The 25,067-nt window shown below is 40.1% G+C and overlaps 39 non-coding genes across 39 annotated transcripts; all 39 read right to left on the bottom strand.

The window, feature by feature from the left end:
- Positions 1 to 10,046: 10,046 nt before the first annotated feature.
- Positions 10,047 to 10,119, bottom strand: TRNAM-CAU (transfer RNA methionine (anticodon CAU)). Its single transcript has one exon. It is a non-coding gene; the product is annotated as a tRNA-Met (tRNA).
- A 1,737-nt stretch (positions 10,120 to 11,856) lies between these two features.
- Positions 11,857 to 11,929, bottom strand: TRNAI-UAU (transfer RNA isoleucine (anticodon UAU)). Its single transcript has one exon. It is a non-coding gene; the product is annotated as a tRNA-Ile (tRNA).
- Positions 11,930 to 12,123: 194 nt separating this feature from the next.
- Positions 12,124 to 12,196, bottom strand: TRNAM-CAU (transfer RNA methionine (anticodon CAU)). The gene has a single exon. It is a non-coding gene; the product is annotated as a tRNA-Met (tRNA).
- Positions 12,197 to 12,392: 196 nt separating this feature from the next.
- Positions 12,393 to 12,465, bottom strand: TRNAM-CAU (transfer RNA methionine (anticodon CAU)). The gene has a single exon. It is a non-coding gene; the product is annotated as a tRNA-Met (tRNA).
- A 194-nt stretch (positions 12,466 to 12,659) lies between these two features.
- Positions 12,660 to 12,732, bottom strand: TRNAM-CAU (transfer RNA methionine (anticodon CAU)). The gene has a single exon. It is a non-coding gene; the product is annotated as a tRNA-Met (tRNA).
- A 194-nt stretch (positions 12,733 to 12,926) lies between these two features.
- Positions 12,927 to 12,999, bottom strand: TRNAM-CAU (transfer RNA methionine (anticodon CAU)). Its single transcript has one exon. It is a non-coding gene; the product is annotated as a tRNA-Met (tRNA).
- A 194-nt stretch (positions 13,000 to 13,193) lies between these two features.
- On the bottom strand, positions 13,194 to 13,266 carry TRNAM-CAU (transfer RNA methionine (anticodon CAU)). The gene has a single exon. It is a non-coding gene; the product is annotated as a tRNA-Met (tRNA).
- A 196-nt stretch (positions 13,267 to 13,462) lies between these two features.
- TRNAM-CAU (transfer RNA methionine (anticodon CAU)) lies at positions 13,463 to 13,535 on the bottom strand. The gene has a single exon. It is a non-coding gene; the product is annotated as a tRNA-Met (tRNA).
- Positions 13,536 to 13,729: 194 nt separating this feature from the next.
- TRNAM-CAU (transfer RNA methionine (anticodon CAU)) lies at positions 13,730 to 13,802 on the bottom strand. Its single transcript has one exon. It is a non-coding gene; the product is annotated as a tRNA-Met (tRNA).
- Positions 13,803 to 13,996: 194 nt separating this feature from the next.
- On the bottom strand, positions 13,997 to 14,069 carry TRNAM-CAU (transfer RNA methionine (anticodon CAU)). Its single transcript has one exon. It is a non-coding gene; the product is annotated as a tRNA-Met (tRNA).
- A 195-nt stretch (positions 14,070 to 14,264) lies between these two features.
- TRNAM-CAU (transfer RNA methionine (anticodon CAU)) lies at positions 14,265 to 14,337 on the bottom strand. The gene has a single exon. It is a non-coding gene; the product is annotated as a tRNA-Met (tRNA).
- Positions 14,338 to 14,533: 196 nt separating this feature from the next.
- On the bottom strand, positions 14,534 to 14,606 carry TRNAM-CAU (transfer RNA methionine (anticodon CAU)). The gene has a single exon. It is a non-coding gene; the product is annotated as a tRNA-Met (tRNA).
- Positions 14,607 to 14,800: 194 nt separating this feature from the next.
- TRNAM-CAU (transfer RNA methionine (anticodon CAU)) lies at positions 14,801 to 14,873 on the bottom strand. The gene has a single exon. It is a non-coding gene; the product is annotated as a tRNA-Met (tRNA).
- Positions 14,874 to 15,323: 450 nt separating this feature from the next.
- TRNAM-CAU (transfer RNA methionine (anticodon CAU)) lies at positions 15,324 to 15,396 on the bottom strand. The gene has a single exon. It is a non-coding gene; the product is annotated as a tRNA-Met (tRNA).
- A 1,416-nt stretch (positions 15,397 to 16,812) lies between these two features.
- TRNAM-CAU (transfer RNA methionine (anticodon CAU)) lies at positions 16,813 to 16,885 on the bottom strand. Its single transcript has one exon. It is a non-coding gene; the product is annotated as a tRNA-Met (tRNA).
- Positions 16,886 to 18,808: 1,923 nt separating this feature from the next.
- Positions 18,809 to 18,881, bottom strand: TRNAM-CAU (transfer RNA methionine (anticodon CAU)). Its single transcript has one exon. It is a non-coding gene; the product is annotated as a tRNA-Met (tRNA).
- Positions 18,882 to 19,075: 194 nt separating this feature from the next.
- On the bottom strand, positions 19,076 to 19,148 carry TRNAM-CAU (transfer RNA methionine (anticodon CAU)). The gene has a single exon. It is a non-coding gene; the product is annotated as a tRNA-Met (tRNA).
- A 196-nt stretch (positions 19,149 to 19,344) lies between these two features.
- On the bottom strand, positions 19,345 to 19,417 carry TRNAM-CAU (transfer RNA methionine (anticodon CAU)). Its single transcript has one exon. It is a non-coding gene; the product is annotated as a tRNA-Met (tRNA).
- Positions 19,418 to 19,611: 194 nt separating this feature from the next.
- Positions 19,612 to 19,684, bottom strand: TRNAM-CAU (transfer RNA methionine (anticodon CAU)). The gene has a single exon. It is a non-coding gene; the product is annotated as a tRNA-Met (tRNA).
- Positions 19,685 to 19,878: 194 nt separating this feature from the next.
- Positions 19,879 to 19,951, bottom strand: TRNAM-CAU (transfer RNA methionine (anticodon CAU)). The gene has a single exon. It is a non-coding gene; the product is annotated as a tRNA-Met (tRNA).
- A 195-nt stretch (positions 19,952 to 20,146) lies between these two features.
- TRNAM-CAU (transfer RNA methionine (anticodon CAU)) lies at positions 20,147 to 20,219 on the bottom strand. Its single transcript has one exon. It is a non-coding gene; the product is annotated as a tRNA-Met (tRNA).
- Positions 20,220 to 20,413: 194 nt separating this feature from the next.
- Positions 20,414 to 20,486, bottom strand: TRNAM-CAU (transfer RNA methionine (anticodon CAU)). The gene has a single exon. It is a non-coding gene; the product is annotated as a tRNA-Met (tRNA).
- A 195-nt stretch (positions 20,487 to 20,681) lies between these two features.
- Positions 20,682 to 20,754, bottom strand: TRNAM-CAU (transfer RNA methionine (anticodon CAU)). Its single transcript has one exon. It is a non-coding gene; the product is annotated as a tRNA-Met (tRNA).
- A 194-nt stretch (positions 20,755 to 20,948) lies between these two features.
- On the bottom strand, positions 20,949 to 21,021 carry TRNAM-CAU (transfer RNA methionine (anticodon CAU)). The gene has a single exon. It is a non-coding gene; the product is annotated as a tRNA-Met (tRNA).
- A 197-nt stretch (positions 21,022 to 21,218) lies between these two features.
- On the bottom strand, positions 21,219 to 21,291 carry TRNAM-CAU (transfer RNA methionine (anticodon CAU)). The gene has a single exon. It is a non-coding gene; the product is annotated as a tRNA-Met (tRNA).
- A 194-nt stretch (positions 21,292 to 21,485) lies between these two features.
- Positions 21,486 to 21,558, bottom strand: TRNAM-CAU (transfer RNA methionine (anticodon CAU)). Its single transcript has one exon. It is a non-coding gene; the product is annotated as a tRNA-Met (tRNA).
- Positions 21,559 to 21,752: 194 nt separating this feature from the next.
- TRNAM-CAU (transfer RNA methionine (anticodon CAU)) lies at positions 21,753 to 21,825 on the bottom strand. The gene has a single exon. It is a non-coding gene; the product is annotated as a tRNA-Met (tRNA).
- A 194-nt stretch (positions 21,826 to 22,019) lies between these two features.
- Positions 22,020 to 22,092, bottom strand: TRNAM-CAU (transfer RNA methionine (anticodon CAU)). Its single transcript has one exon. It is a non-coding gene; the product is annotated as a tRNA-Met (tRNA).
- Positions 22,093 to 22,287: 195 nt separating this feature from the next.
- Positions 22,288 to 22,360, bottom strand: TRNAM-CAU (transfer RNA methionine (anticodon CAU)). Its single transcript has one exon. It is a non-coding gene; the product is annotated as a tRNA-Met (tRNA).
- Positions 22,361 to 22,554: 194 nt separating this feature from the next.
- Positions 22,555 to 22,627, bottom strand: TRNAM-CAU (transfer RNA methionine (anticodon CAU)). The gene has a single exon. It is a non-coding gene; the product is annotated as a tRNA-Met (tRNA).
- Positions 22,628 to 22,821: 194 nt separating this feature from the next.
- Positions 22,822 to 22,894, bottom strand: TRNAM-CAU (transfer RNA methionine (anticodon CAU)). The gene has a single exon. It is a non-coding gene; the product is annotated as a tRNA-Met (tRNA).
- A 195-nt stretch (positions 22,895 to 23,089) lies between these two features.
- TRNAM-CAU (transfer RNA methionine (anticodon CAU)) lies at positions 23,090 to 23,162 on the bottom strand. Its single transcript has one exon. It is a non-coding gene; the product is annotated as a tRNA-Met (tRNA).
- Positions 23,163 to 23,356: 194 nt separating this feature from the next.
- TRNAM-CAU (transfer RNA methionine (anticodon CAU)) lies at positions 23,357 to 23,429 on the bottom strand. Its single transcript has one exon. It is a non-coding gene; the product is annotated as a tRNA-Met (tRNA).
- A 193-nt stretch (positions 23,430 to 23,622) lies between these two features.
- Positions 23,623 to 23,695, bottom strand: TRNAM-CAU (transfer RNA methionine (anticodon CAU)). The gene has a single exon. It is a non-coding gene; the product is annotated as a tRNA-Met (tRNA).
- Positions 23,696 to 23,889: 194 nt separating this feature from the next.
- TRNAM-CAU (transfer RNA methionine (anticodon CAU)) lies at positions 23,890 to 23,962 on the bottom strand. Its single transcript has one exon. It is a non-coding gene; the product is annotated as a tRNA-Met (tRNA).
- A 195-nt stretch (positions 23,963 to 24,157) lies between these two features.
- TRNAM-CAU (transfer RNA methionine (anticodon CAU)) lies at positions 24,158 to 24,230 on the bottom strand. Its single transcript has one exon. It is a non-coding gene; the product is annotated as a tRNA-Met (tRNA).
- Positions 24,231 to 24,425: 195 nt separating this feature from the next.
- Positions 24,426 to 24,498, bottom strand: TRNAM-CAU (transfer RNA methionine (anticodon CAU)). The gene has a single exon. It is a non-coding gene; the product is annotated as a tRNA-Met (tRNA).
- Positions 24,499 to 24,692: 194 nt separating this feature from the next.
- Positions 24,693 to 24,765, bottom strand: TRNAM-CAU (transfer RNA methionine (anticodon CAU)). Its single transcript has one exon. It is a non-coding gene; the product is annotated as a tRNA-Met (tRNA).
- Positions 24,766 to 24,962: 197 nt separating this feature from the next.
- TRNAM-CAU (transfer RNA methionine (anticodon CAU)) lies at positions 24,963 to 25,035 on the bottom strand. The gene has a single exon. It is a non-coding gene; the product is annotated as a tRNA-Met (tRNA).
- Between the last annotated feature and the right edge of the window lie 32 nt (positions 25,036 to 25,067).

Below are 25,067 nucleotides of genomic sequence, written 5' to 3'. Positions count from 1 at the left end.
CACGACGTTTCGACCATAACACAAACGGTCGTCATCAGGTGTGTCGATTTGCATAAATTTAATTATTTTTAAACGGTGTATTTATTTATGTATTAAAAACCCGTCAGCGCCACGCGCAGCGATTTGGCAGTTTATTTAGAAGGACTAGTCCATCTATGTTCTAAAAAGAGGAGGGGGGAGACAAAAAATTAATGTATGCTCTCTGAAAGCCACTGTAAGCGTGAACAATCAATTACCTGAAATGGTTTATCAAATCTTTCTAATGATTGCTAAGCCAGAATCCATCTTCTCGGTTGAAATTGTCTCTGTGATTGTATATGTGGATAGCCTCATGAACGAATCTCTCATGATAGCCAGATGGCTTACAAAGAACCTCTGTCTTGGAAAAGTCAATGTCATGTGAGCCTACTGAATTATACCAATGATCTGCCACGGCCGAGGTGTTGGTCCTACCGTGTTTAAGGTCTGCTTTGTGTTCACGAATGCGGTCCGAGACATGGCGTTTGGTTTCTCCAATGTAACTACTACCACAGAGGCAACTTAGTTTGTAGACACCAGGGTACTGTATGTCCGGAATCACATCTTTTACAGACGGAACCAGATCACGGATTTTATGTAATGTGTTGAAACGGACCTGGATCTTGTGTTTATTCAAGATTTTAGAGATATTTTTTGTGATCCCCGCAATGTAGGGTAATGGTGGTTTTGAAAGGATCCTCAAGAGGGTCCTTCTTCATGGTTTGAGTGATAGCTTTGCGGATTGTATAGTCGGAGTAACCATTAGCCTTAAGAGCTTGGTGTACGTGCTTGAGTTCACTGCCTATGTGTTCCTGGTCGGATATGCATTGGGCTCTATGATACAGAGTCTTGATGAGAGAGTTCTTCTGTGATGGATGGTGGTGGCAATCCGGTTTCAGATAAGCATCCGTATGGGTAGCTTTCCAGTAGACAGAGTGGCTCATTGAACCATCAGGTCTCTTTTTAATTAGGACATCCAAAAAAGGTAGCTTGCCATCTTTTTCGTCTTCCATGGTAAATCTGATGGCTGGGTGTATGGAATTGATGTGGTCGAAGAATTGGTCTAGAGCAGGCCGGCCATGTGGCCAGATGACAAAAGTGTCATCCACGTACCTCTTCCATAAGGTTGGGCGCAGAGTGGCAGTCTGGATGGCGTCAGTCTCAAATTCCTCCATGAAAATGTTAGCTATAACCAGAGATAAGGGGGAGCCCATTGGGGTGCCCTCAGTTTGTTTGTAGAAAGTTCCATTCCAAGTGAAGTATCTATTGGTTAAACAGTGTCTCACCAGCGGGGGTACCTCAGTGTTTAGTCCTTGATGAACCAACTCTTCAATGATTGCGATGGTGTCAGGTACAGGAACCTTGGTGAACAAGGACACCACATCAAAACTGACAAGCAGGTCGTCTGGGGCCAAGGAAATACCCTTGATTGTCGATACCAGGTGAGTAGAATTTTGTACCGCAGAGGTGGCTTTTCCAGTGAAAGGACGCAGGATTTCAGACAAAAAACGCGCCAGTTTGTAGGTGGGGGAGTTGATAGTTGAAACGTTGGGAAGAAGGGGTGTATCTACTTTATGTATTTTTGGTAAGCCGTATAATCTTGGTGGCCTGACAGCAGAAGGTTTCAACGAAAACTGTTTAGATTGATCAATTAATGCGGTTGAATCAGAAATTATTTTGTTGGTTTGTGTGACGAGGCTGTTGGTGGGATCTCTTTTTTATTTTTGTATAACTACCATCGTCGAGTAATTCTTTAATCTTGTTGTTGTCCTTGTTCTATAGAATACAACAACAAAATTAAAGAATTAAATAATTACTCGACGATGGTAGTTATACAAAAATAAAAAGAGATCCCACCAACAGCCTCGTCACACAAACCAACAAAATAATTTCTGATTCAACCGCATTAATTGATCAATCGAAACAGTTTTCGTTGGAACCTTCTGCTGCCAGGCCACCAAGATTATACGGCTTACCAAAAATACATGAAGTAGATACACCCCTTCGTCCCATCATCTCTACTATCAACTCCTTCACCTACAAACTGGCTCGGTTTTTGTCTGAAATCCTGCGTCCTTTCACTGGAAAAACCACCTCTGCGGTACAAAATTCTACTCACCTCGTATCGAAAATCAAGGGTATTTCCCTGTCCCCAAACGACCTGCTTGTCAGTATTGATGTAGTTTCCTTATTAACCAAGGTTCCTGTACCTGACACCATCGCAATCATTGAAGACTTGGTTCATCAAGGACTAAACACTGAGGTACCCCCCTGGTGAGACACTGTTTAACCAATGCATACTTCACTTGGAATGGAACTTTCTACAAACAAACTGAAGGCACCCATGGGCTCCCCCCTATCTCCGGTTATAGCTAACATTTTCATGGAGAAATTTGAGACTGACGCCATCCAGACTGCCACTCTGCGCCCAACCTTATGGAAGAGGTACGTGGATGACACTTTTGTCATCTGGCCACATGGCCGGCCTGCTCTAGACCAATTCTTCGACCACATCAATTCCATACACCCAGCCATCAGATATACCATGGAAGTCGAAAAAGATGGCAAGCTACCTTTTTTGGATGTCCTAATTAAAAAGAGACCTGATGGTTCAATGAGCCACTCTGCCTACAGGAAAGCTACCCATACGGATGATTATCTGAAACCGGATTCCCACCACCATCCATCACAGAAGAACTCTCTCATCAAGACTCTGTATCATAGAGCCCAATGCATATCCGACCAGGAACACATAGGCAGTGAAATCAAGCACGTACACCAAGCTCTTAAGGCTAATGGTTACTCCGACTATACAATCCGCAAAGCTATCACTCAAACCATGAAGAAGGACCCTCTTGAGGAGCCTTTCAAAACCATCACTTTACCCTACATTGCGGGGATCACAAAAAAAGATCTCCAAAATCTTGACTAAACACAAGATCCAGGTCCGTTTCAACACATTACATAAAATCCGTGATCTGGTTCCGTCTGTAAAAGATGTGATTCCGGACATACAGTACCCTGGTGTCTATAAACTAAGTTGCCTCTGTGGTAGTAGTTACATTGGAGAAACCAAACGCCATGTCTCGGACCGCATTCGTGAACACAAAGCAGACCTTAAACACGGTAGGACCAACACCTCAGCCGTTGCAGATCATTGTTATAATTCAGTAGGCTCACATGACATTGACTTTTCCAAGACAGAGGTTCTTTGTAAGCCATCTGGCTACCATGAGAGATTCGATCATGAGGCTATCCACATATACAAGCACAGAGACAATTTCAAGCGAGAAGATGGATTCTGGCTTAGCAATCATTGGAAAGATTTGATAAACCATTTCAGGTCTTAATTGATTGTTCACGCTTATGGTGGCTTTCAGACAGCATACATTAATTTTTCGTCTTCCCCCTCCTCTTTTCAGAACATAGATGGACTAGTCCTTCTAAATAAACTGCCAGTTCGCTGCGCGTGGCGCTGACGTTTTTTAATAAATAAATAAACACACCGTTTAAAAATAAATAAATTTATGCAAACCGACACACCTGATGACGACCGTTTGTGTTATGGTCGAAACGTCGTGAGAATTTTTATTGTTTTAAATATATTTTATTATTTTATTGTTTCCCTTCAACATGACTTTACCGAATGAGCTAAGAATATGATATGGATCAATGTTTATTTTGCTCTCAATATCTTAGACTCAATGGTTTCAATTAACTTTCATGAATCAGCCATCCATAACTATAATGTGTTCTCGCATTTTTTTATCCAAGTGTTTGGATAAAAAAGTATCGTCCTTTAATCATCACAAAGAATAACACAACCAGGGAAATAACCACGTTAGTATTGTCACATAACTCACTACCTTCACATTATGAGATTGAGACACTACCAACTGTGCTCATGAGGAAAGAAAAAGGTAAAATACAAGTTTTTAAATGCACATACTTTTATTTCCACTCAAAAGTACAACATAAATAATTTTTTATTCCAGATTTAATCAAATTTATTGTGCTGAATAAAAGTGGGTGGCTTGCATGAAGTAAATTAAACATATCGAAAGGAGACCACCCACTTTTTATGAACATCAAATTTGATACATGTTGGGGTCAAAATAATTTATTTAGTACTTTTGAGTGGAAATAAAAGTGTGTGCATTGAAAAATGTGTATTTTACCAATTTTATTACTGTGAAAACTATTTCAACTATTTAACTACAATTTGATTTTACTATGTGAGTCCTACTAAAGCTATATAGTTATTTTTCAGAAGCGACCTGGCGACAAATGAAAGCCCAATTTAGTGGCTTATCTTGTGGAAATTTATAGCAGCCAAATACTTGATGCAGATATTTGTAAATATGTTGTGAAAACCCAGAGGACCCGGAGAAAAATGCACGCGACCACGGGAGAATATTCAAACTCCAAATTTCCAGGCGCGAGGGTAAGCATCGAACCCACGACCTGCTGTATACCATGCGAGGTAGTTAACGTCTCGCCAGGACAGCTATGAACAAATCATCCAAACTTGGAATGCGGCCGATCTGGTAGGACCTCGAAAGCCAAGCAGATTTGAGCTTGGACAGTGCCTGGATGGGTGTCATAGGGCTGGAGGCCACGTTGTGTTTATATCCATTTGTACTGTACTTTTATGCTGTCTGCCTTTACCAATCCACACTGACCAGCTGGGGTGAAGTATGGTAAAACGGCCTCCAGAACCAGCAGGGCGTGGGGAGGCCCTCATCCAGCAGCGGATTGACAAAAGGTCTCTATGCTCCTACGGGCATTGTGCAGCACTCACCTCCAGTGGAAATTCCACATTTCCATTGCAGGTCCCATCTTTAACAACCACTGACGACTTCGCACAAAGTGGTACCAATTTTATGACCCTGTAGAGATGACAATGATGGATTGTCTATATCAACCCTTGAGCCTCCAATAAATGAAAGTGTAGAGACGTAAATAGCGCCTCTATGGCGTATAAGCCGACTACAACCACAACTGGTAAATGAGTGCGCACGTATCTCTCGATGGGGCTGACGGAGACGTGGCGGAGAAGCAGGCCCTACAGAGCAGGGTCCCGTCGCAGAGAGAGAGAAAGGACGTGCGGAGACGAAGTAGTGAAGGGGGCCCAGAAACGGGGGCCTGGAGGACATGTGATGCTGGCCCCGGTTCCATCGCAAGAGACCGAGGAGGGGGCATAGCCGGAGGCGGAGTGAGGCCACGGTCGAGAGAATAAGAGGGATGGAGGCGGAGCGTTCGTGGTTGTCTGACGGAGGGAGCTAACCGTGCGGCGTTGCTTCGGGGGTCTTAAAGCGTCGGTCATCGGGGACTCAAGTTACATAGAGACCCCTTTGGGGTTCTAGAATAACCCCGAGTATTGTTAACCCGTAGCCCTGTTTAGTTGGTAATAAATCGTGGTGCCTCCAGACCTGTGTGTGTGTCTCGTGAGTCATACACTACAAAAGCATGCGCATTGCTATACAACGGTCTGTGTAATGAGAGGATAGCATGCAGCATAAACCATGGCAATTACAATTAGAATAACGATCACCCCGATTATAAAGTAGTCAAATGACATGTAGAACAACACGAAACATATAACGCGTTTACCATATTTTTGATCGTTAAGTACTGTACTGTATGAAAGACGGTAATACACATATAGACTGCAATGTGTGGTGCCACAGCAGCGAAGCCGCTCCGTCAGAGCCGTGCCTGCAACTGTGATACCGCAGCAGCGGAGCCGTCCTGCCGACGCTGTGGCCGTGGCGCCGCCACCTCCGAGCGACGGGGCCAACGCCGCTCTTCCCTCACCACCCCTCACATGAACACACACACACCCCCACATAGAGCCCGAGGGGAGGTCACCTGGCCGACAGGTTTTCACCCAGAAGCCCTCTCATGGGACCAATCTTCACGGTTTCCTGCGACCAGGGAATTGGGCGATCTCCGCCGAGGCTAACTCGCACCACGGCGCCATGACTTGGGTTGTAATTACATGGGATTGCGGAATCACGAACGGCGGGAAAACAGGGCTGGCCCTCTGATTGGTAGGACAAATGTGCTTGTGTAGAGGGTAAAATGCGGATGTCTGAGACATCACCGGCCCGGGGAGATTGGCGGGAAATCCGAGCCACCTGATTGGCCGGGAAGGCCAGCGGATCAGCGCCGAACTATCTTTGATGTAGGGAACAATAAAAGGCGAGAGAATTTAGGGATAGGGGAGTCACGTTCTCGAGTCAGAGATCGTGGTAATCACCTTGCCGGCCACTGGATCGTCCATGAGACGAGTCACAGCGCAGTTCGGCCCCGCTCCCAACAGGAACGTCGAGCAGTCTCGCCTCTCCTTGGCTTCCCGCACATCCAAGGCAAACCGTGAGTACACAGGGGAGAGTTGGGATTTAGGATACGATCCTAGGGAGTTTAATTCTAAGGGTACGAGGCCGATCGGGTTAGACCATCAGGAGATAGGTTAGACCTGCCCTGCTGATTCAGGCTGATTTGGGTGATAGGGGCTCGCAGACGCGTCGGGAATAAATCGTTAGTGATAAATAAACCTTGTCGTGTGGTTTCTGCGAGTGTGGAACAGGTGCATGGTGGTGAGTCTGCTCGTCGTGGTACGGAGATTTGCATACGGGTATCTCTGTTGAGGCAGCCATTGTGTGCATGCCCGACCGGGGTTCCTGCGTCGTTATACCCTGTGTTTGCACGCAAGTGTGTATTTACCCGTGTGCACTCGCCCCTGGGTGTTACTCGTGGTTAGCGTGTACGTATAGCGAGTGGCGGCGGGCTCATACAGAGGCACGTGAGGTTACTCATACGCCCTTGCGTTTACCGTGTGCGTGAGGTAGACGGGCGAGGTACACACGAGATTATCCATATGGCCTTTGTTTAACGTGTGCCCGCGGTGAGCGATGGTGGACTCGCCTGAGTACACGTGGGATTATTCATAAAGCCCTTTAAATAATCTCCGAGACAGCCCCCAGTCCCGTGCGTGCGATTGGTGTGCCGCCCTACGACCGACTCCGAATCCCCGCACCGCAGCCCTTTAAACAATCTCCATTGCCCGCCCTCGGTGGCAATGCGTGTGCGAAGGACGTCATTGCCCTTTGACCCCTAATCCCAGTTCAGCACGTGCGAGTGGTGCGCGGGGTTGTGTGAACGTATACGTCGCGTTTGAGTGGCTGAGAAGCGACGGATTGATTCCAGGCAGCTGTGCGCCAGCCCTGAGCTATGCCCCCCAAACAGGACCCGCGGACCCGAGGGGCTGCGGCGCGAGGAGGGGAGCCAGGGAGCAGCAGCCCTCTCCCCACGAGCGAGGACTTGAATAGCGGCGGCTCTCACACGAGCGAGGAGTCCGGAGCCTGCAGCCCTCCCGAGATCAACCCTCCCCCGGAGGGGGAGCCGGGGGCCCGCGTCCCCCACAAATGCTATTACAATGCGCACATATGCACAACCGTGCATATCGCAGCACAGTATTCAAAGTGCACAGATTTGGCACTTTAAATTAAAGCATTTATATCAACAATGATGATTAGAAAAACATTCCAATCAAAATAGGGATAACAGGGCATTTAATTATAAATCATGCTCACGGTTCTCACTTGCTCGCTCAACTTAGTTATAGCCATGTTGCGCTGAGTGCGTTGAAACGGACGTGACTAAGGAAATTATAATACTATTTATTACGAGTATAGCTATGTCATTTAAAAAAAATAGAAATAGTAGTAATTATTCAGTTTAACAAATAGGCTTTCGTGACCAATATCCAAAATATATTTTTTTTGGGTTAGATCGCGTGAAAATAAATGTGTCGTTAAACCTTTGACCAACCAACAGCTAATTAGGGCCCATCCATAAATGACGTCACGCGATTTTGGACGATTTTTGACCCCCCCCCCCTTCGTCACGCAAAAAGTCAGACCCCCCCTCAAATATGACGTCACAAAGCTCTGCCCCCCCCCCCCAAAAAAAATATAAACTTGCTTCAAATCGCTTTAAACTATTGTCATTGTAGTGCGTATTTAATGTGGCGCTGCACTCTGATGTTGTAGGAGAAAACATTTAAAAGTCTATTAAATTAAGTAGAACGTGCTGTCTATATTGACTTAAAGTTGCGCATTTTGATGTGACGTCACATTTCTCAATCCCCCCCCTTGTCACACATTTGTTACTTATTGCCAATTATGGACTCAGACTATTGTCCTATCATCTCATAGAATCCCTGGCACGTAATAATATGCTACACAGTGGCAGTGGGTGTCGCAAAATGCCGATTTATTACTAACTAGCGGGAAGTACCCGGCGTTGCCCGGGGGGGGGGGGGGGGAGGATATATTTAAAAACTTCTCAAAACTTCAAAACATAACAAAAAATGAACATACAACTTTGATCATTACCTCATTAATTTACATAAAAAAACTTAAGCTCGCGCCAAGATTCATTTCTTTAGCTCGCGCAAAGGAATAGAAGGTTGTAGATTTCTTTAGAATCGGCCTATTCCCGTTCGACAGATACGTTTCATAAACTACTTATCCTCTTATTGTTGTGCCTCTTAATATCTTACAATTGAATCCCAATACTTGAGAAATCCCAATTAGAACAAACCTGCTATCCTCATAGCCTCATTAGTGCAGTGGGTAGTGTGGTAGTCTCATAATATTAAGGTCGTGTGTTCGATCCTCATATGGGGCAAAGTTAGCTTATTTTTGGTATGATATTAACATTAAGATAATAATAACAAATTCAAATTATGCGTTTGGAATTGATCCGCTTTTTGTGCATAACATACGTTTCATCACCTACATATCCTCTTATTGTTGTGCCTCTTTATACCTTCCATTCGAATCCCAATATTCAAATTTATCCATGAAAACATTCCCTATCACTTAAATGTTAATTTTATGCAATAAATAATCTAACTTCACCCCAGGTGAGGATCAAACTCACGACCTTCAGATCATGAGACGAAAGCACTACCTACTGCGGTAATGAGGCTGATGCGATATCAGGTTTGTTATAATTGAGATATCTCAAATATTGTTATTCTACGTGACTTTATCGAAAGAACCAAAGAAGGTTTAAAGAGGCACAGCAATAAGAGGATAGGTCGTTGATGAAACGTATGTTAAGCACAAAAAGCGGATCAATTCCTAATGCATAATTTGAAGTTGGTATTATATAAATGTGTCTATAATGCCAAGAAGAAAATAATTTTGCCCCATGTGAGGATCCCAATTAAGTAGTTGATGAAACGTATGTTAAGCACAAAAAGCGGATCAATTCCTAATGCATAATTTGAAGTTGGTATTATATAAATGTGTCTATAATGCCAAGAAGAAAATAATTTTGCCCCATGTGAGGATCCCAATTAAGTAGTTGATGAAACGTATGTCATGCACAAAAAGCGGATCAATTCCACACGCATAATTTGAAGTTGGTATTATATAAATGTATATATTATGCCAAGAATAAAATACTTTTGCCTCATGTGAGGATCAAACTCACGACATTAAGATCATGAGACTGACGCGCTACACTGTACGAATGATGCTAATCTCATATCAGTTTTGTTCTGATCGGAATATCTCAAATATTGGGATTAAATTGGAAGGTATAAAGAGGCACAGCAATAAGAGGATAGGTCGTTGATGAAACGTATGTTTTGGACATGAAGCGGATCGATTCCTAACGCGTAACTTGAAGTTGGAATCATTATCTAAACGTAAAATTTATGCCAAGAATAAAATTACTTTGCCCCATGTGAGGGCCGAACTCACGTCCTGCAGACTATGAGACTAACGCGCTACCTACTGCACTACTGAGGCTGATGGTTAGTTACTTTTGTTCTAATTGGGATATCTCAAATATTGTGATTCAATTGGAAGGTATAAAGAGGCACAAGAATAAGAGGAAAGGTAGTTGATGACACGAATGTCATGCACTAAAAGCGGATCAATTCCACACACATAATTTGAAGTTGGTAATATATAAATGTGTCTATTATGCCAAGAAAAAAAATACTTTGCCCCATGTGAGGATCAAACTCACGACCTTCAGATTATGAGATTGATGCGCTACCTACTGCGCTAATGAGGCTGATATTTGATGAATTTTAGACTTATTCGGACATCTCAAATATTGGGATCAAATTGGAAGGTAAAAAAGGGACAGGAATCAGAGGAAAAGTAGTTGATTACATGTATGTCATGCACAAAAACGAATCAATTCCACACGCATAATTTGAAGTTATTATCTAAACTCTTTGGTTCTATTTGGTAAAGTCACGTAGGTGAAAATAAAATAACAAAAAATCACGACGTTTCGGCCACAACACACGCGGCCTTCATCAGGTGAAGGGATGATACTGTCTGGAGGACAGCGCTGGAGTGAGAAAAGTCACGCTTAGATCACGACCTTTAAGCTGTGTGAGAAGAAAAACACCAAGCGCCTTGACAAAGGAATTAGCATATAATTTAGCATTGAAATGGCTCATTGAAATAGCTAAGTTAAAGTATACACATCCGCAGAGGCACCCCTTGACAAAGGAATTAGCATAGAATTTAGCATTGAAATAGCTGAGTGATTAGCTTGTAACTGGTCACAGAAATAGCTATGTTAAAGTCAGAGCATATACATTCACCGAGGCACCTAGTACAAATCAAACAGGTGAATTTAGCGAAACACAACCACGCTCAGACCGCGGAACTTTAAACTGTGTGCGAGCAAACAAGGTGTTCTGACAAAGAAATTAGCAAAAAAATTAGCATTTGATTGGCCGATTTTAGAAAAGAGGTGGTGTACGTGCCAGTGGACTTGCCGTTTGGCGCGGGGGGAGGGGGGAGGGGGAGTTTACCTATTGATGGTGTCAAAAGGGAATTTATCAGAGCTGCGAAAGTTTGGGGTACCACTACTTGAAAAAATATACTGTACCATTGAAATTATTTTAATGTTTAGTTCGATTTAGAACATCTTTCCAATGGTTGCTTAATTTGAAACCATCTTCTCAATTTCAACCGAGAAGATGGTTTCAAATTAAGCAACCATTGGAAAGATGTTCTAAATCGAACTCAACATTAAACTAATTTCAATGGTACAGTATATTTTTCCAAGTAGTGGTACCCCAAACTTTCGCAGCTCTTATAAATTCCCTTTTCACACCATCAATAGGTAAACTCCCCCTCCCCCCGCGCCAAACGGCAAGTCCACCGGCACGTACACCACCTCTTTTCTAAAATCGGCCAATCAAATGCTATTTTTTATGCTAATTTATTTGTCAGAACACCTTGTTTGCTCGCACACAGTTTAAAGGTCCGCTGTCTGAGCGTGGTTGTGTTTCGCTAAATTCTCCTGTTTGATGAGTACTAGGTGCCTCGGTGAATGTATATGCTCTGACTTTAACATAGCTGTTTCTGTGACCAGTTACAAGCTAATCACTCAGCTATTTCAATGCTAAATTCTATGCTAATTCCTTTGTCAAGGGGTGCCTCTGCGGATGTGTATACTTTAACTTAGCTATTTCAATGAGATATTTCAATGCTAAATTATATGCTAATTCCTTTGTCAAAGCGCTTTGTTTTCTTCTCACACAGCTTAAAGGTCGTGATCTAAGCGTGGCTTTTCTCACTCCAGCGCTGTCCTCCAGACAGTCTCGTCCCTTCACCTGATGAAGGCCGCTTGTGTTGTGGCCGAAACATCGTGATTTTTTGTTATTTTATTTTCACCTATGTGACTTTACCCAATAGAACCAAAGAGTATGGATCCTAGCAGTCACGAAAGCTTTAAATCTAGAATTATTATCTAAATGTGAATTGCATGCCAAGAATAAAATTACTTTGCCCCATGTGAGGATCGAACTCACGACCTTCAGATAATAAGACTGACATGTTACCTACTGCGCTAATGAGGCTGATATTTGATTAATTTTAGACTAATTCGGACATCTCAAATATTAGGATCAAATTGGAAGGTAAAAAAGTTACAAGAATCAGAGGAAAAGTAGTTGATTACATGGATGTCATGCACAAAAAGCGGATCAATTCGACATGCATAATTTGAAGTTATTATCAAAATGTGAATTGCATGCCAAGAATAAAATTACTTTGCCCCATGTGAGGATCGAACTCACGACCTTCAGATTATGAGACTGACGCGCTACCTACTGCGCTAATGAGGCTTATATTTAATCAGTTTTGTTCTGATTGGCATATCTCAAATATTGTGAATCAATTGGAAGGTATAAGAGGCACATGAATAAGAAGAAAGGTAGTTGATGACACGTATGTCATGCACTAAAAGCGGATGAATTCTTTAAGCATAATTTGAAGTTGGTAATATATAAATGTGTCTATTATGCCAAGAAAAAAATACTTTGCCCCATGTGAGGATCGAACTCACGACCGTCAGATTATGAGCCTGAAGCGTAACCTACTGCGCTAATAAGGCTGATATTTGATTAATTTTAGACTAATTCGGACAACTCAAATATTGGGATCAAATTGGAAAGTAAAAAAGTTACAAGAATCAGAGGAGAACTAGTTGATTACATGTATGTCATGCACAAAAAGCCGATCAATTCGACATGCATAATTTGAAGTTATTATCTAAATTTGAATTGCATGCCAAGAATAAAATTACTTTGCCCCATGTGAGGATTGAACTCACGACCTTCAGATTATGAGACTGACGCGCTACCTACTGCGCTAATGAGGCTGATATTTGATTAATTTTAGACTAATTCGGACATCTCAAACATTGGGATCAAATTGGAAGGTAAAAAAGTTACAAGAATCAGAGGAAAAGTAGTTGATTACATGGATGTCATGCACAAAAAGCGGATCAATTCGACATGCATAATTTGAAGTTATCATCAAAATGTGAATTGCATGCCAAGAATAAAATTACTTTGCCCCATGTGAGGATCGAACTCACGACCTTCAGATTATGAGACTGACGCGCTACCTACTGCGCTAATGAGGCTGACCTTTGATTAATTTTAGACTAATTCGGACATCTCAAATATTGGGTTCAAATTGGAAGGTAAAAAAGGGACAGGAATCAGAGGAAAAGTAGTTGATTACATGTATGTCATGCACAAAAAGCGGATCAATTCCACACGCCTAATTTGAAGCTATTATCTAAATGTGAAATGCATGCCAAGAATAAAATAACTTTGCCCCATGTGAGGATCGAACTCACGACCTTCAGATTATGAGACTGACGCGCTACCTACTGCGCTATTGAGGCTTATATTTAATCAGTTTTGTTCTGATTGGCATATCTCAAATATTGTGAATCAATTGGAAGGTATAAGAGGCACATGAATAAGAAGAAAGGTTGTTGATGACACGTATGTCATGCACTAAAAGCGGATTAATTCTTTAAGCATAATTTGAAGTTGGTAATATATAAATGTGTCTATTATGCCAAGAAAAAAATACTTTGCCCCATGTGAGGATCGAACTCACGACCGTCAGATTATGAGCCTGAAGCGTTACCTACTGCGCTAATAAGGCTGATATTTGATTAATTTTAGACTAATTCGGACAACTCAAATATTGGGATCAAATTGGAAAGTAAAAAAGTTACAAGAATCAGAGGAGAACTAGTTGATTACATGTATGTCATGCACAAAAAGCCGATCAATTCGACATGCATAATTTGAAGTTATTATCTAAATTTGAATTGCATGCCAAGAATAAAATTACTTTGCCCCATGTGAGGATCGAACTCACGACCTTCAGATTATGAGACTGACGCGCTACCTACTGCGCTAATGAGGCTGATATTTGATTAATTTTAGACTAATTCGGACATCTCAAATATTGGGATCAAATTGGAAGGTAAAAAAGTTACAAGAATCAGAGGAAAAGTAGTTGATTACATGGATGTCATGCACAAAAAGCGGATCAATTCGACATGCATAATTTGAAGTTATTATCAAAATGTGAATTGCATGCCAAGAATAAAATTACTTTGCCCCATGTGAGGATCGAACTCACGACCTTCAGATTATGAGACTGACGCGCTACCTACTGTGCTAATGAGGCTGACCTTTGCTTAATTTTAGACTAATTCGGACATCTCAAATATTGGGTTCAAATTGGAAGGTAAAAAAAGGGACAGGAATCAGAGGAAAAGTAGTTGATTACATGTATGTCATGCACAAAAAGCGGATCAATTCCACACGCCTAATTTGAAGTTATTATCTAAATGTGAAATGCATGCCAAGAATAAAATAACTTTGCCCCATGTGAGGATCGAACTCACGACCTTCAGATTATGAGACTGACGCGCTACCTACTGCGCTAATAAGGCTTATATTTAATCAGTTTTGTTCTGATTGGCATATCTCAAATATTGTGAATCAATTGGAAGGTATAAGAGGCACATGAATAAGAAGAAAGGTTGTTGATGACACGTATGTCATGCACTAAAAGCGGATGAATTCTTTAAGCATAATTTGAAGTTGGTAATATATAAATGTGTCTATTATGCCAAGAAAAAAATACTTTGCCCCATGTGAGGATCGAACTCACGACCGTCAGATTATGAGCCTGAAGCGTTACCTACTGCGCTAATAAGGCTGATATTTGATTAATTTTAGACTAATTCGGACAACTCAAATATTGGGATCAAATTGGAAAGTAAAAAAGTTACAAGAATCAGAGGAAAACTAGTTGATTACATGTATGTCATGCACAAAAAGCCGATCAATTCGACATGCATAATTTGAAGTTATTATCTAAATTTGAATTGCATGCCAAGAATAAAATAACTTTGCCCCATGTGAGGATCGAACTCACGACCTTCAGATTATGAGACTGACGCGCTACCTACTGCGCTAATGAGGCTGATATTTGATTAATTTTAGACTAATTCGGACATCTCAAACATTGGGATCAAATTGGAAGGTAAAAAAGTTACAAGAATCAGAGGAAAAGTAGTTGATTACATGGATGTCATGCACAAAAAGCGGATCAATTCGACATGCATAATTTGAAGTTATCATCAAAATGTGAATTGCATGCCAAGAATAATATTACTTTGCCCCATGTGAGGATCGAACTCACGACCTTCAGATTATGAGACTGACGCGCTAATGAGGCTGACCTTTGATTAATTTTAGACTAATTCGGACATCTCAAATATTGGGTTCAAATTGGAAGGTAAAAAAAGGGACAGGAATCAGAGGAAAAGTAGTTGATTACATGTATGTCATGCACAAAAAGCGGATCAATTCCACACGCCTAATTTGAAGTTATTATCTAAATGTGAAATGCATGCCAAGAATAAAATAACTTTGCCCCATGTGATGATCGAACTCACGACCTTCAGATTATGAGACTGACGCGCTACCTACTGCGCTAATGAGGCTTATATTTAATCAGTTTTGTTCTGATTGGCATATCTCAAATATTGTGAATCTATTGGAAGGTATAAGAGGCACATGAATAAGAAGAAAGGTTGTTGATGACACGTATGTCATGCACTAAAAGCGGATGAATTCTTTAAGCATAATTTGAAGTTGGTAATATATAAATGTGTCTATTATGCCAAGAAAAAAATACTTTGCCGCATGTGAGGATCGAACTCACGACCGTCACATTATGAGCCTGAAGCGTTACCTACTGCGCTAATAAGGCTGATATTTGATTAATTTTAGACTAATTCGGACAACTCAAATATTGGGATCAAATTGGAAGGTAAAAAAGTTACAAGAATCAGAGGAAAACTAGTTGATTACATGTATGTCATGCACAAAAAGCCGATCAATTCGACATGCATAATTTGAAGTTATTATCTAAATTTGAATTGCATGCCAAGAATAAAATTAAATTGGAAGGTATAAAGAGGCACAGCAATAAGAGGATAGGTCGTTGATGAAACGTATGTTTTGGACATGAAGCGGATCGATTCCTAACGCGTAACTTGAAGTTGGAATCATTATCTAAACGTAAAATTTATGCCAAGAATAAAATTACTTTGTCCCATGTGGGGATCGAACTCACGCCCTTCAGATTATGCGACTGACGCGCTACCTACTGCACTCATGAGGCTGATATTTTCTCAGTTTTTTTCTAATTTGTATTTCTCAAATATTGGGATTCCATTGGAAGGTATAAAGAGGCACAAAAATAAGAGGAAAAGTAGTTGATGATACGTATGTAATGCACAAAAAGCAGATCAATTCCACATGCATAATTTAAAGTTATTATCTAAATGTAAATTGCATTCCAAGTATAAAGTTACTTTGGCCCATGTGAGGATCGAATTCACAACTTTCAAATTATCAGACTGACGCACTACTTACTGTGCTAATGAGGCTAATGGGATAGCGGGTTTGTTCTAATTGGGATATCTCAAGTATTGGGATTCACTTCGAAGGTATTAAGAGGGTCAAGAATAAGAGGAAAAGTAGTTGATGACACGTATGTCATGCACAAAAGCGGATCAATTCCACACGCATAATTTGAAGTTATTATCTAAATGAAAATTGCATGCCAAGAATAAAATTACTTTGCCCCATGTGAGGGCCGAACTCACGTCCTGCAGACTATGAGACTAACGCGCTACCTACTGCACTACTGAGGCTGATGGTTAGTTACTTTTGTTCTAATTGGGATATCTCAAATATTGTGATTCAATTGGAAGGTATAAAGAGGCACAAGAATAAGAGGAAAGGTAGTTGATGACACGAATGTCATGCACTAAAAGCGGATCAATTCCACACACATAATTTGAAGTTGGTAATATATAAATGTGTCTATTATGCCAAGAAAAAAAATACTTTGCCCCATGTGAGGATCAAACTCACGACCTTCAGATTATGAGATTGATGCGCTACCTACTGCGCTAATGAGGCTGATATTTGATGAATTTTAGACTTATTCGGACAGCTCAAATATTGGGATCAAATTGGAAGGTAAAAAAGGGACAGGAATCAGAGGAAAAGTAGTTGATTACATGTATGTCATGCACAAAAACGAATCAATTCCACACGCATAATTTGAAGTTATTATCTAAACTCTTTGGTTCTATTTGGTAAAGTCACGTAGGTGAAAATAAAATAACAAAAAATCACGACGTTTCGGCCACAACACAAGCGGCCTTCATCAGGTGAAGGGATGATACTGTCTGGAGGACAGCGCTGGAGTGAGAAAAGTCACGCTTAGATCACGACCTTTAAGCTGTGTGAGAAGAAAAACACCAAGCGCCTTGACAAAGGAATTAGCATATAATTTAGCATTGAAATGGCTCATTGAAATAGCTAAGTTAAAGTATACACATCCGCAGAGGCACCCCTTGACAAAGGAATTAGCATAGAATTTAGCATTGAAATAGCTGAGTGATTAGCTTGTAACTGGTCACAGAAATAGCTATGTTAAAGTCAGAGCATATACATTCACCGAGGCACCTAGTACAAATCAAACAGGTGAATTTAGCGAAACACAACCACGCTCAGACCGCGGAACTTTAAACTGTGTGCGAGCAAACAAGGTGTTCTGACAAAGAAATTAGCAAAAAAATTAGCATTTGATTGGCCGATTTTAGAAAAGAGGTGGTGTACGTGCCAGTGGACTTGCCGTTTGGCGCGGGGGGAGGGGGGAGGGGGAGTTTACCTATTGATGGTGTCAAAAGGGAATTTATCAGAGCTGCGAAAGTTTGGGGTACCACTACTTGAAAAAATATACTGTACCATTGAAATTATTTTAATGTTTAGTTCGATTTAGAACATCTTTCCAATGGTTGCTTAATTTGAAACCATCTTCTCGGTTGAAATTGTGTCTGTGTTTGTAAATCTGAATTGCTTCATGAACAAATCTCTCATAAAAACCCGTGTGTTTGCAAAGAACCTTGGTATCGGAGAAAATTATCCGATACCAAGGTTTTTTGCAAACCCACGGGTTTTTATCAGAGATTTGTTCATGAAGCAATTCAGATTAACAAACACAGACACAATTTCAACCGAGAAGATGGTTTCAAATTAAGCAACCATTGGAAAGATGTTCTAAATCGAACTCAACATTAAACTAATTTCAATGGTACAGTATATTTTTCCAAGTAGTGGTACCCCAAACTTTCGCAGCTCTTATAAATTCCCTTTTCACACCATCAATAGGTAAACTCCCCCTCCCCCCGCGCCAAACGGCAAGTCCACCGGCACGTACACCACCTCTTTTCTAAAATCGGCCAATCAAATGCTATTTTTTATGCTAATTTATTTGTCAGAACACCTTGTTTGCTCGCACACAGTTTAAAGGTCCGCTGTCTGAGCGTGGTTGTGTTTCGCTAAATTCTCCTGTTTGATGAGTACTAGGTGCCTCGGTGAATGTATATGCTCTGACTTTAACATAGCTGTTTCTGTGACCAGTTACAAGCTAATCACTCAGCTATTTCAATGCTAAATTCTATGCTAATTCCTTTGTCAAGGGGTGCCTCTGCGGATGTGTATACTTTAACTTAGCTATTTCAATGAGCCATTTCAATGCTAAATTATATGCTAATTCCTTTGTCAAAGCGCTTTGTTTTCTTCTCACACAGCTTAAAGGTCGTGATCTAAGCGTGGCTTTTCTCACTCCAGCGCTGTCCTCCAGACAGTCTCGTCCCTTCACCTGATGAAGGCCGCTTGTGTTCTGGCCGAAACATCGTGATTTTTTGTTATTTTATTTTCACCTACGTGACTTTACCCAATAGAACCAAAGAGTATGGATCCTAGCAGTCACGAAAGCTTTAAATCTAGAATTATTATCTAAATGTGAATTGCATGCCAAGAATAAAATTACTTTGCCCCATGTGAGGATCGAACTCACGACCTTCAGATTATGAGACTGACGCGCTACCTACTGCGCTAATGAGGCTGATATTTGATTAATTTTAGACTAATTCGGACATCTCAAATATTAGGATCAAATTGGAAGGTAAAAAAGTTACAAGAATCAGAGGAAAATTAGTTGATTACATGGATGTCATGCACAAAAAGCGGATCAATTCGACATGCATAATTTGAAGTTATTATCAAAATGTGAATTGCATGCCAAGAATAAAATTACTTTGCCCCATGTGAGGATCAAACTCACGACCTTCAGATTATGAGACTGACGCGCTACCTACTGCGCTAATGAGGCTTATATTTAATCAGTTTTGTTCTGATTGGCATATCTCAAATATTGTGAATCAATTGGAAGGTATAAGAGGCACATGAATAAGAAGAAAGGTAGTTGATGACACGTATGTCATGCACTAAAAGCGGATGAATTCTTTAAGCATAATTTGAAGTTGGTAATATATAAATGTGTCTATTATGCCAAGAAAAAAATACTTTGCCCCATGTGAGGATCGAACTCACGACCGTCAGATTATGAGCCTGAAGCGTTACCTACTGCACTAATAAGGCTGATATTTGATTAATTTTAGACTAATTCGGACAACTCAAATATTGGGATCAAATTGGAAAGTAAAAAAGTTACAAGAATCAGAGGAGAACTAGTTGATTACATGTATGTCATGCACAAAAAGCCGATCAATTCGACATGCATAATTTGAAGTTATTATCTAAATTTGAATTGCATGCCAAGAATAAAATTACTTTGCCCCATGTGAGGATCGAACTCACGACCTTCAGATTATGAGACTGACGCGCTACCTACTGCACTAATGAGGCTGATATTTGATTAATTTTAGACTAATTCGGACATCTCAAATATTGGGATCAAATTGGAAGGTAAAAAAGTTACAAGAATCAGAAGAAAAGTAGTTGATTACATGGATGTCATGCACAAAAAGCGGATCAATTCGTCATGCATAATTTGAAGTTATTATCAAAATGTGAATTGCATGCCAAGAATAAAATTACTTTGCCCCATGTGAGGATCGAACTCACGACCTTCAGATTATGAGACTGACGCGCTACCTACTGCGCTAATGAGGCTGACCTTTGATTAATTTTAGACTAATTCGGACATCTCAAATATTGGGTTCAAATTGGAAGGTAAAAAAAGGGACAGGAATCAGAGGAAAAGTAGTTGATTACATGTATGTCATGCACAAAAAGCGGATCAATTCCACACGCCTAATTTGAAGTTATTATCTAAATGTGAAATGCATGCCAAGAATAAAATAACTTTGCCCCATGTGAGGATCGAACTCACGACCTTCAGATTATGAGACTGACGCGCTACCTACCGCGCTAATGAGGCTGATATTTTTCTAATTTTAGACTAATTCGGACATCTCAAATATTGGGATCAAATTGGAAGGTAAAAAAGGGACATGAATCAGAGGAAAAGAAGTTGATTACACGTATGTCATGCACAGAAAGCGGATCAATTCCACACGCATAATTTGAAGATATTATCTAAATGTGAAATGCATGCCAAGAATAAAATTACTTTGCCCCATGTGAGGATCGAACTCACGACCTTCAGATTATGAGACTGACGCGCTACCTACTGCGCTAATGAGGCTAATATATAATGACTTTTGTTCTGATTGGCATATTTAAAATATTGGGATTCAATTGGAAGGTATAAAGATGCACATAAATGAGAGCAAAAGTAGTTGATGACACGTATGTCATGCACAAAAAGCGGATCAATTCCACACGCATAATTTGAAGTTATTATCTAAATGTAAATTGCATGCCAAGAATAAAATTACTTTGCCCCATGTGAGGATCGAACTCACGACCTTCAGATTATGAGACTGACGCGCTACCTACTGCGCTAATGAGGCTGATATTTTACTAATTTTAGACTAATTCGGACATCTCAAATATTGGGATCAAATTGGAAGGTAAAAAAGGGACAGGAATCTGAGGAAAAGAAGTTGATTACATGTATGTCATGCACAGAAAGCGGATCAATTCCACACGCATAATTTGAAGTTATTATCTAAATGTGAAATGCATGCCAAGAATAAAATTACTTTGCCCCATGTGAGGATCGAACTCACGACCTTCAGATTATGAGACTGACGCGCTACCTACTGCGCTAATGAGGCTTATATATAATGAGTTTTGTTCTGATTGGCATATCTCAAATATTGTGACTCAATTGGAAGGTATAAGATGCACATGAATAAGAAGAAAGGTAGTTGATGACACGTATGTCATGCACTAAAAGCGGATGAATTCTTTAAGCATAATTTGAAGTTGGTAATATATAAATGTGTCTATTATGCCAAGAAAAAAAGTACTTTGCCCCATGTGAGGATCGAACTCACGACCTTCAGATTATGAGATTGACGCACTACCTACTGCGCTAATGAGGCTGATATTTGATTAATTTTAGACTAATTCGGACATCTCAAATATTGGGATCAAATTGGAAGGTAAAAAAGTTACAAGAATCAGAGGAAAAGTAGTTGATTACATGGATGTCATGCACAAAAAGCGGATCAATTCGACATGCATAATTTGAAGTTATTATCAAAATGTGAATTGCATGCCAAGAATAAAATTACTTTGCCCCATGTGAGGGTCGAACTCACGACCTTCATATTATGAGACTGACGCGCTACCTACTGCGCTAATGACGCTGATATTTGATTAATTTTAGACTAATTCGGACATCTCAAATATTGGGATCAAATTGGAAGGTAAAAAAGGCACAGGAATCAGAGCAAAAGTAGTTGATTACATGGATGTCATGCACAAAAAGCGGCTCAATTCCACACGCATAATTTGAAGTTATTATCTAAATGTGAATTGCATGCCAAGAATGAAATTACTTTGCCCCATGTGAGGATCGAACTCACGACCTTCAGATTATGAGACTGACGCGCTACCTACTGCGCTAATGAGGCTGATATTTTTCTAATTTTAGACTAATTCGGACATCTCAAATATTTGGATCAAATTGGAAGGTAAAAAAGGGACAGGAATCAGAGGAAAAGAAGTTGATTACAGGTATGTCATGCACAGAAAGCGGATCAATTTCACACGCATAATTTGAAGTTATTATCTAAATGTGAAATGCATGCCAAGAATAAAATTACTTTGCCCCATGTGAGGATCGAACTCACGACCTTCAGATTATGAGACTGACGCGCTACCTACTGCGCTAATGAGGCTAATATATAATGACTTTTGTTCTGATTGGCATATTTAAAATATTGGGATTCAATTGGAAGGTATAAAGATGCACATAAATGAGAGGAAAAGTAGTTGATGACACGTATGTCATGCACAAAAAGCCGATCAATTCGACATGCATAATTTGAAGTTATTATCTAAATTTGAATTGCATGCCAAGAATAAAATTACTTTGCCCCATGTGAGGATCGAACTCACGACCTTCAGATTATGAGATTGACGCGCTACCTACTGCGCTAATGAGGCTGATATTTGATTAATTTTAGACTAATTCGGACATCTCAAATATTGGGATCAAATTGGAAGGTAAAAAAGTTACGAGAATCAGAGGAAAAGTAGTTGATTAGATGGATGTCATGCACAAAAAGCGGATCAATTCGACATGCATAATTTGAAGTTATTATCAAAATGTGAATTGCATGCCAAGAATAAAATTACTTTGCCCCATGTGAGGATCGAACTCACGACCTTCAGATTATGAGACTGACGCGCTACCTACTGCGCTAACGAGGCTGACCTATAATTAATTTTAGACTAATTCGGACATCTCAAATATTGGGATCAAATTGGAAGGTAAAAAAGTTACAGGAATCAGAGGAAAAGTAGTTGATTACATGTATGTCATGCACAGAAAGCGGATCAATTTCACACGCATAATTTGAAGTTATTATCTAAATGTGAAATGCATGCCAAGAATAAAATTACTTTGCCCCATGTGAGGATCGAACTCACGACCTTCAGATTATGAGACTGACGCGCTACCTACTGCGCTAATGAGGCTAATATATAATGACTTTTGTTCTGATTGGCATATTTAAAATATTGGGATTCAATTGGAAGGTATAAAGATGCACATAAATGAGAGGAAAAGTAGTTGATGACACGTATGTCATGCACAAAAAGCCGATCAATTCGACATGCATAATTTGAAGTTATTATCTAAATTTGAATTGCATGCCAAGAATAAAATTACTTTGCCCCATGTGAGGATCGAACTCACGACCTTCAGATTATGAGATTGACGCGCTACCTACTGCGCTAATGAGGCTGATATTTGATTAATTTTAGACTAATTCGGACATCTCAAATATTGGGATCAAATTGGAAGGTAAAAAAGTTACGAGAATCAGAGGAAAAGTAGTTGATTAGATGGATGTCATGCACAAAAAGCGGATCAATTCGACATGCATAATTTGAAGTTATTATCAAAATGTGAATTGCATGCCAAGAATAAAATTACTTTGCCCCATGTGAGGATCGAACTCACGACCTTCAGATTATGAGACTGACGCGCTACCTACTGCGCTAACGAGGCTGACCTATAATTAATTTTAGACTAATTCGGACATCTCAAATATTGGGATCAAATTGGAAGGTAAAAAAGTTACAGGAATCAGAGGAAAAGTAGTTGATTACATGTATGTCATGCACAAAAGCGGATCAATTCTACACGCATAATTTGAAGTTATTATCTAAATGTGAAATGCATGCCAAGAATAAAATTACTTTGCTCCATGTGAGGATCGAACTCACGACCTTCAGATTATGAGACTGACGCGCTACCTACTGCGCTAATGAGGCTGATATTTGATTACTTTTAGACTAATTCTGACATCTCAAATATTGGGATCAAATTGGAAGGTAAAAAAGGGAGAGGAATCAGAGCAAAAGTAGTTGATTACATGTATGTCATGCACAAAAAGCGGCTCAATTCCACACGCATAATTTGAAGTTATTATCTAAATGTGAATTGCATGCCAAGAATAAAATTACTTTGCCCCATGTGAGGATCGAACTCACGACCTTCAGATTATGAGACTGACGCGCTACCTACTGCGCTAATGAGGCTGATATTTTTCTAATTTTAGACTAATTCGGACATCTCAAATATTGGGATCAAATTGGAAGGTAAAAAAAGGGACAGGAATCAGAGGAAAAGAAGTTGATTACACGTATGTCATGCACAGAAAGCGGATCAATTCCACACGCATAATTTGAAGATATTATCTAAATGTGAAATGCATGCCAAGAATAAAATTACTTTGCCCCATGTGAGGATCGAACTCACGACCTTCAAATTATGAGACTGACGCGCTACCTACTGCGCTAATGAGGCTAATATATAATGACTTTTGTTCTGATTGGCATATTTAAAATATTGGGATTCAATTGGAAGGTATAAAGATGCACATATATGAGAGCAAAAGTAGTTGATGACACGTATGTCATGCACAAAAAGCGGATCAATTCCACACGCATAATTTGAAGTTATTATCTAAATGTAAATTGCATGCCAAGAATAAAATTACTTTGCCCCATGTGAGGATCGAACTCACGACCTTCAGATTATGAGACTGACGCGCTACCTACTGCGCTAATGAGGCTGATATTTTACTAATTTTAGACTAATTCGGACATCTCAAATATTGGGATCAAATTGGAAGGTAAAAAAGGGACAGGAATCTGAGGAAAAGAAGTTGATTACATGTATGTCATGCACAGAAAGCGGATCAATTCCACACGCATAATTTGAAGTTATTATCTAAATGTGAAATGCATGCCAAGAATAAAATTACTTTGCCCCATGTGAGGATCGAACTCACGACCTTCAGATTATGAGACTGACGCGCTACCTACTGCGCTAATGAGGCTTATTTATAATGAGTTTTGTTCTGATTGGCATATCTCAAATATTGTGACTCAATTGGAAGGTATAAGACGCACATGAATAAGAAGAAAGGTAGTTGATGACACGTATGTCATGCACTAAAAGCGGATGAATTCTTTAAGCATAATTTGAAGTTGGTAATATATAAATGTGTCTATTATGCCAAGAAAAAAAGTACTTTGCCCCATGTGAGGATCGAACTCACGACCTTCAGATTATGAGATTGACGCACTACCTACTGCGCTAATGAGGCTGATATTTGATTAATTTTAGACTAATTCGGAC

This window comes from Petromyzon marinus, chromosome 1 (genome assembly GCF_048934315.1).
Source record: "Petromyzon marinus isolate PM22_M1 ecotype Great Lakes invasive population chromosome 1, UKy_Petmar_22M1.pri1.0, whole genome shotgun sequence".
NCBI lineage: Eukaryota > Metazoa > Chordata > Hyperoartia > Petromyzontiformes > Petromyzontidae > Petromyzon > Petromyzon marinus.
This window is presented reverse-complemented; position numbering and strand designations above follow the sequence as displayed.